Raw genomic sequence first — 8424 nt, 5'->3', positions numbered from 1 at the left:
CATAGTAGCCCCTGGGTATTTGATACTAGTTCAGCTGCTATGATGAGTAACTCGAAACATGAGTTACAAAATGAACAAAGACTAGTTGAGGGCAAGGTGACGATGTGCGTTGGAAGTGATTCCAAGGTTGATAAGATCACCATCACACACTCCCTTTACCTTCGGGATTAGTGTTGAACCTAAAATAAATGTTATTTGGTGTTTGCGTTCAGCATAATATGATTGGATCATGTTTATTGCAAAACGTTATTCATTTAAGTCAAAGAATAATTGTTATTCTATTTACATGAATAAAAGCTTCTGTGGTCATACACCCAAGGTGAATGGTTTATTGAATCTCGATCGTAGTGATACACATATTCATAATATTGACGCCAAAAGATGCAAAGTTGATAATGATAGTGCACCATATTTGTGGCACGGCCGTTTAGGTCATATTGGTGTAAAGCGCATGAAGAAACTCCATGCTGATGGACTTTTAGAATCACTTGATGCTTGCGAACCATGCCTCATGGGCAAGATGACTAAGACTCCGTTCTTCGGAACAATTGAGCGAGCAACTGACTTATTGGAAATAATACATACTGATGTATGCGATCCGATGAGTGTTGAGGCTCGCGGCGGGTATCGTTATTTTCTGACCTTCACAGATGATTTGAGTAGATATGGGTATATCTACTTGATGAAACATAAGTCTGAAACATTTGAAAAGTTCAAAGAATTTCAGAGTGAAGTGGAAAATCATCGTAAACAAGAAAATAAAGTTTCTGCGATCTGATCCCGGAGACGAATATTTGAGTTACGAGTTTGGCCTTCATTTGAAACAATGTGGAATAGTTCCGCAACTCACGCCACCTGGAACACCACAGAGTAATGGTGTGTCCGAACGTCATAACCGTACTTTATTAGATATGGTGCAATCTATGATGTCTCTTACCGAATTACCACTATCGTTTTGGGGTTATGCATTAGATACAGCTGCATTCACGTTAAATAGGGCACCGTCTAAAAATCCGTTGAGACGACACCGTATGAACTGTGGTTTAGCAAGAAACCTAAGTTGTCGTTTCTTAAAGTTTGGGGTTGCGATGCTTATGTGAAAAAAAAAGTTTCAACCTGATAAGCTCAAACCCAAATTGGAGAAGTGCGTCTTCATAGGATACCCAAAAGAAACTGTTGGGTACACCTTCTATCACAAATCTGAAGGCAAGATATCCGTTGCTAAGAATGGTTCCTTTCTAGATAAGGAGTTTCTCTCAAAAGAAGTGAGTGGGAGGAAAGTAGAACTTGATGAGGTAATTGTACCTGCTCCCTTATTGGAAAGTAGTTCATCACAGAAATCAGTTCCAGTGATTCCTACACCAATTAGTGAGGAAGCTAATGATGATGATCATGAAACTTCTAATCAAGTTACTACCGAACCTCGTAGGTCAACCAGAGTAAGATCCGCACCAGAGTGGTACGGTAATCCTATTCTGGAAGTCATGTTACTAGACCATGATGAACCTACGAACTATGAGGAAGCGATGATGAGCCCAGATTCCGACAGATGGCTTGAAGCCATGAAATCTGAGATAGAATCCATGTATGAGAACAAAGTGTGGACTTTGGTGGACTTGCCCGATGATCGGCAAGCCATTGAGAATAAATGGATCTTCAAGAGGAAGACGGATGCTGATAGTAGTGTTACTATCTACAAAGCTCGACTTGTCGAAAAGGGTTTTTGACAAGCTCATGATGTTGACTACGATGAGATTTTCTCACTCGTATCAATGCTTAAAGTCTGTCTGAATCATGTTAGCAATTGTCACATTTTTGAAATCTGACAAATGGATATCAAAACCGCATTCCTTAATGGATTTATTAAAGAAGAGTTGTATATGATACAACCAGAAGGTTTTGTCAATCCTAAAGGTGCTAACAAAATGGGCAAGCTCCAGCGATCCATCTATGGAGTGGTGCAAGCATCTCGGAGTTGGAATATACGCTTTGATAAGTTGATCAAAGCATATAGTTTTATACAGACTTGCGGTGAAGCCTGTATTTACAAGAAAGTGAGTGGGAGCACTACAGCCTTTCTGATAAGTATATGTGAATGACATATTGTTGATCGGAAATGATGTAGAATTTTCTGGAAAGCATAAAGGAGTGTTTGAAAGGAGTTTTTCAAAGAAAGACCTCGGTGAAGCTGCTTACATATTAAGCATCAAGATCTATAGAGATAGAACAAGACGCTTGATAAGTTTTTTCAATGAGTACATACCTTGACAAGATTTTGAAGTAGTTAAAAATGGAACAATCAAAGAAGGAGTTTTCCTGTGTTGCAAGGTGTGAAATTGAGTAAGGACTCAAAACCCGACCACGATAGAAAATAGAAAGAGAATGAAAAATTCATTCCCTATGCCTCAGTCATAGGTTCTATGAAGTATGCTATGTTGTGTACCAAATCTATTGTGAACCTCACCATGAGTTTGGCAAGAGGGTACAATAGTGATCCAGGAGTGGATCACTGGACAACGGTCAAAATTATCCTTAGTGGAATAAGGAAATATTTTTCGGTTATGGAGGTGATAAAGAGTTCGTCGTAGAGAGTTACGTCGATGCACGCTTTGACACCGATCTGGATGACTCTAAGTCTCGATCTGGATACATATTGAAAGTGGGAGCATTTAGCTAGAGTAGCTCCGTGCAGAGCATTGTAGACATAGAAATTTGCAAAATACATACGGATCTGAATGTGGCAGATCCATTGATTAAACCTCTCTCACAAGCAAAACATGATCACACCTTAGTACTCTTTGGGTGTTAACCACATGGCGATGTGAACTAGATTGTTGAATCTAGTAAACCCTTTGGGGATTGGTCACATGGCTATGTGAACTATAGAGTGTTAAATCACATGACGATGTGAACTACTGGTGTTAAATCACATGGCGATGTGAACTAGATTATTGACTCTAGTGCAAGTGGGAGACTGAAGGAAATATGCCCTAGAGGCAATAATAAAGTTATTATTTTATTTCCTTATATCACGATAAATGTTTATTATTCATGCTAGAATTGTATTAACCGGAACTTGATACATGTGTGAATACATAGACAAAACAAAGTGTCCCTAGTATGCCTCTACTTGACTAGCTCGTTAATCAAAGATGGTTAAGTTTCCTGACCATAGACATGTGTTGTCATTTGATGAACGGGATCACATCATTAGAGAATGATGTGATGGACAAGACCCATCGGTTAGCTTAGCATTATGATCGTTAAGTTTTATTGCTATTGCTTTCTTCATGACTTATACATGTTCCTCTGACTATGAGATTATGCAACTCCCGTTTATCGGAGGAACACCTTGTGTGCTATCAAACGTCACAACGTAACTGGGTGATTATAAAGATGCTCTACAGGTGTCTCCGAAGGTGTTTGTTGGGTTGGCATAGATCGAGATTAGGATTTGTCACTCCGTGTATCGGAAAGGTATCTCTGGGCCCTCTCGGTAATGCACATCACTATAAGCCTTGCAAGCAATGTGACTAATGTGTTAGTTACGGGATGATGCATTACGGAACGAGTAAAGAGACTTGTCGGTAACGATATTGAACTAGGTATGATGATACCGACGATCGAATCTCGGGCAAGTAACATACCGATGACAAAGGGAACAACGTATGTTGTTATGCGGTTTGACCGATAAAGATCTTCGTAGAATATGTAGGAACCAATATGAGCATCCAGGTTCCGCTATTGGTTATTGACCGGAAGTGAGTCTCGGTCATATCTACATAGTTCTGGAACCCATTGGGTCCGCACGCTTAATGTTCGATGACGATCGGTATTATGAGTTTATGTGTTTTGATATACCGAAGGTAGTTCAGAGTCCTGGATGTGATCACGGACATGACGAGGAGTCTCGAAATGGTCGAGACACGAAGATTCATATATTGGAAAGTTATGTTTGGACACGGGAATGGTTTCGGATGAGTTCGGGCATTTACCAGAGTACCGGGGGGTTACCGGAACCCCCCCGGGGGCTTAATGGGCCTACATGGGCTTTAGTGGAAGAGAGAGGAGGCGGCCAAGAGGTGGGGCGCGCCCCCAAGCCCAATCCGAATTGGGAGGGGGCCGGCCCCCTTTCCTTCCTCTCCCTCTTCCCTTCCTTCCCCCTCCTAGTAGGACTAGGAAAGGGGGGAACCTACTCCTAGTAGGAGTAGGATTCCCCCTTTGGGGCGCGCCCTAGGAGGCCGGCCGGCCCCCTCCTCCACTCCTTTATATACGGGGGAGGGGGGCACCCCATAGACAAACAAGTTGATTGTTTAGCCGTGTGCGGTGCCCCCTTCACATATTTCCACCTCGGTCATATCGTTGTAGTGCTTAGGCGAAGCCGTGCATCGATAACTTCATCATCACCATCATCACGCCATCGTGCTGACGAAACTCTCCCTCGGCCTCAGCTAGATCAAGAGTTCGAGGGACGTCATCGAGCTGAACGTGTGCAGATCGCGGAGGTGTCGTGCGTTCGGTACTTGATCGGTTGGATCGCGAACACGTTCGACTACATCAACCGTGTTACTTAACGCTTCCGCTTTCGGTCTATGAGGGTACATGGACACACTCTCCCCGCTCGTTGCTATGCTTCTCCTGGATAGATCTTGCGTGATCGTATAAAAATTTTGAAATACTACGTTCCCCAACAGTTGGCGTGTTCAGTTGAAGCAAGGAGAAGATGGAATGCTGGAGTTGGGTGCGTTGTGGTGTGCCTTTCCCAAGTTCCATGGACTGAGGGTTGGATGCGTGGCTGAATTTGAGGTTGTAAACCCTGATCTCATGAAGGTGAACATCTACAACCAGGCAGGAATTGAGGTGGCATACACGCTGTGTGGCGATGTGAATTTCTTTACGTCGGATAAGTGAGCCTTCGTCATGTTAACTTAGGCTGGTAGTACTTGTGTCGTGCTCGCGATAAGGTTTGCCTTGTCAATGCGTAGAACAAGATGATTTTAGTTGTGTGTCTTTCGTGAACTCCTTATGGTTCATTTAAGGTGTCTGTCTGCAGAAACTAAGTAATGTGACTGCTTATGGTTGATTTAAGGTCTGTTTCTACAGAATTTAAGCTTAATCGTGTGGTTGTGCCCTGTAATAATTATTTTCCTACTCATCTTATTACTGAAAGGAGGGCTGGCCAGCCCGTGCCCTATGTCATCCATGTTGAATCGGCCCTTGTGTAAAAAAAATAGTGAATTTGTCATGGTGTCAATTGTTATCTGAATCTTTCATGTGCCCACTGAAGTTGAAAGGTAATTGGATTTTTTTGGGTAACCTAAAATTGTCCTGGTGTCAATTGATACTAAATGTTTCGGGCTGGCCCAAATTGTCTGGGTGTCAATTTGTCTTGGTGTTGAGATAACTGGATTTGCACTTGTGGGAATTGTTAACGGAATGTTGTACGCGCCTACTCGGTTGGCGCTTTAGGAGGTGCACGGTAATATTGGACAGGTCCGTGGCTATGAGCCGTCTAATCAGTTGGCGTGTCATCCTTATCTGCTGGTCTGGCTGGGTAGGCGTGCTGCCATGCCTTTGTGCCAGGCGCTACAAGTACAGTAAAATAAAAGCCGGATGACCAGGGCCAACTTTTTCACCATGCAGAGCGTGCATGTTTCCGATACCCGCCTCTTAATTTGTCATTTTAATGGGCGCTTTGGAAAGTTGGACGGGCCAACTACTCTCCATAGTCCTGACTATGTGGGCCACACTGCCCTTCTCTCATTATTTATGCGGTTCCGCTCTCCACTCTCCACTCATCCGAAACCCCTTTCTCATCATCACTCTCCTCCTCTCCACCGCTCCCACACCCACCTCCGTCCCGTCGGCCATGGACTCGGCAAAGATCAAAGAAGAAGAAGATTTGGGGAGTTCTATCAGAAGCTTCTGGGATGGGTAGTACGCACGGAGTGAGAGATTGGCGGCGGAGATAGCCGGCGGCAGTCGGCAGCGAGATGTTCAGTCCAGTAGCACCAATGTGCCTCGTACTATAAGTAATCCGCCCCGTCATTGTTGGTACAACTGATTTGCATGCTAGGTTTTCTCAAATCTTCCGTCATTGCCGTATTCAAATAGGTAGATTTAAGGTGGCTGTTCCAATCTAGGCTGATTTGCATGCGAGGTTTTTTATGCAGTTGTTCCTTTCAAAACCGCATGGAATTGGTCACAGTAGATTAATTTTAAAGCTACGCTTAATCCTCATCAACAATTGATACGGATCTTCTTACCTTTGGAACGGAACCTTTAGATTCGCCCCCAAGCACATAGAACCGCCAAATTCTTAGCCACTGCACTCTGATGTACTATTTGAAATGAGGCATAATCCCCAATAAGGAACTACCGTAACCACAGAAATGCATGATTACGATATTATAATGGGGATTTCTAATAGCCAGTCACTGCCTAAAGATTCGATCATAATGTACTAAGTTGTATGGTTTGTACTCTAACTAGTCCCATGTTCTTGCGGATTGCTAAATGAATACAGGAGGTTAAAATGGAAATGGAAGAACCAAACCATGTGTTGGCAGCACCGCGCGTTTCAACGCTGGCGAAGACGACTGTACAGGGATCGTTGCTAGCAGCTGAATGTGAGAAGAAAAGACAGAGAGATGTTTTGGCAGGTTGTACCAAGCAAGCAAGTGCCGCTACGCCCGCTGTTGTAAGTAGCTCGCACCGCGTTAAGTACAGATGCAGCTTATTTGTCGCTTCAACCTACATTCAAAGCTTAATTTCCTCCTTGAAGGATTCATCTCTCCATGGACTTGCACGTTCTCCTGCTGCTCATGTTGCTCCTGCTGCAGTGCTTCATCATTCTGCTTCAGCTCGTCCTGCTTCACCAGAACTCCCAGAACGACCTCACAACAAGCTGCTGAAGAACCTATATTCAGACAAGACAGTGATTGTGGATATTCTCGGGGCACGCAAGAGTGAGTACAGGGGTAGGGCCTTCCCCTGAAAACTTGGCATGTTCCTGATGTTCATACTCCTAGCCGTTTTACGGTTCAGATAGATTTAGATCAGAATCTTCAATTGTTCGTGTTGCCGAAAGGAGTCGAGAAATTCTTCAAGGGCATAGTCCATCGGTGCATAAATTTGCGCACAAGCCATCATTGCCACTGGAACGTACATTTGAGCCGCTATGAGGAGAAACTAGTCTTCAATGATGTCAAAGCTGGTTGGCGGAAGTTTGCAGATCACCATGATCTCAGGAATGGTGACATCCTCACCTTCACCGTGGTTGATGCGAACAAGCTAGATGTGAAGATCTACAGCACAGCGGACTCGATGCAGAAGAATATGGAGTATCGTGAGCACAAATAGTTTGCTATCTCGCCTCGTACATGGTGAAGTGAAGTTTACTGTCAGCAGTGATAAAATGGTCTTTTGCGTTCACCACCTGCAGTGATTCAGTGATCTTTAGAACTATGTTTGTTTGTTACCATACCTTTAGGTTTTATCATGAACTATGTTGGTCTGCTACCTTACCTTTTGTTTGTATCATGAGCCTGTCCCTAAATCTATTTAAGAGTCTAACTATATGTTCTCATCTTTGGTCAAATCTTTAAGCCTACATCTTGTTTCATACTACCTGCTAATCATTTTCCATAGCACAACCTGTTCCTTCAAACATGCTTAGTTAGAAAGAAGGCATGACAATTTTGCACGGACGAAAATATTTTGGTGTTCAACTTTGCCCATCACACACGCTAGCTGTGTAGGCAGTATAGCACCATCCCGTCCCATCGGCATCTGTTAGTGCCTACCTTTTTGGCGCTACACACACAGAGGCGTGTGTTGCCTGCCATGTCACGCCTACCTGTTTGGCGCAACATACACCATCGCTACAGTGCAGACCGAGCGTCCTGCAGTATACCGGCTTGTATGTCACGCCTACCTGTTTGGAGGTACATACATGCAGTATACAAGGCTCGAAAAAACCTGGATGTTCTGATTTACGTAAGGGATTTTTACATATGTGCCCCTGGTTCCTTAGTTTTACTCATTCATCCCCGCGCTCTTAACTTTTGCTCAATTTTCCCCACTCCGTTGCCAGAAACGCTCATAACTGCGCACAACGGACGTTGCCGTCGGGTCAAAGGCTTGACCGTTAACTCTGACTAGTGGGGCCACGCTAGACGGTGTCGTCCGTTTGACCTGACAAGTGGGGCCGCGTTGGGTGGTGTCGCTGTTCGACCGTTGGGCCATGGTTTCGTTGGGCCATCCCTTGCATTAAACGTCTGCACGCGCCGCCAAGACAAAAGCCTGCTATGCATGCACCCAGCAAAGCCTGCCTGCATGCATCGATCGAGCCTGCATGCACCGATGCCACGATCCCACGATGCGCCGACCGAGCCTGCATGCGTCGATGTGTCTGCCATGATG

The 8424-nt window shown here is 44.3% G+C and overlaps 1 long non-coding RNA gene across 1 annotated transcript; it reads left to right on the top strand.

Annotated features, from left to right (window-relative positions):
- The first annotated feature begins 5735 nt into the window (after window positions 1-5735).
- On the top strand, window positions 5736-7612 carry LOC120966244 (uncharacterized). The gene is made up of 2 exons (XR_012187355.1): window positions 5736-6032; window positions 6527-7612. It is a non-coding gene; the product is annotated as an uncharacterized lncRNA (long non-coding RNA).
- The last annotated feature ends 812 nt before the right edge of the window (window positions 7613-8424 follow it).

Source organism: Aegilops tauschii, chromosome 6 (assembly GCF_002575655.3).
Source record: "Aegilops tauschii subsp. strangulata cultivar AL8/78 chromosome 6, Aet v6.0, whole genome shotgun sequence".
Taxonomy (NCBI): domain Eukaryota; kingdom Viridiplantae; phylum Streptophyta; class Magnoliopsida; order Poales; family Poaceae; genus Aegilops; species Aegilops tauschii.
The sequence above is the reverse complement of the archived record's forward strand: the minus strand, read 5'-3'. Positions and strand labels throughout refer to the sequence as shown.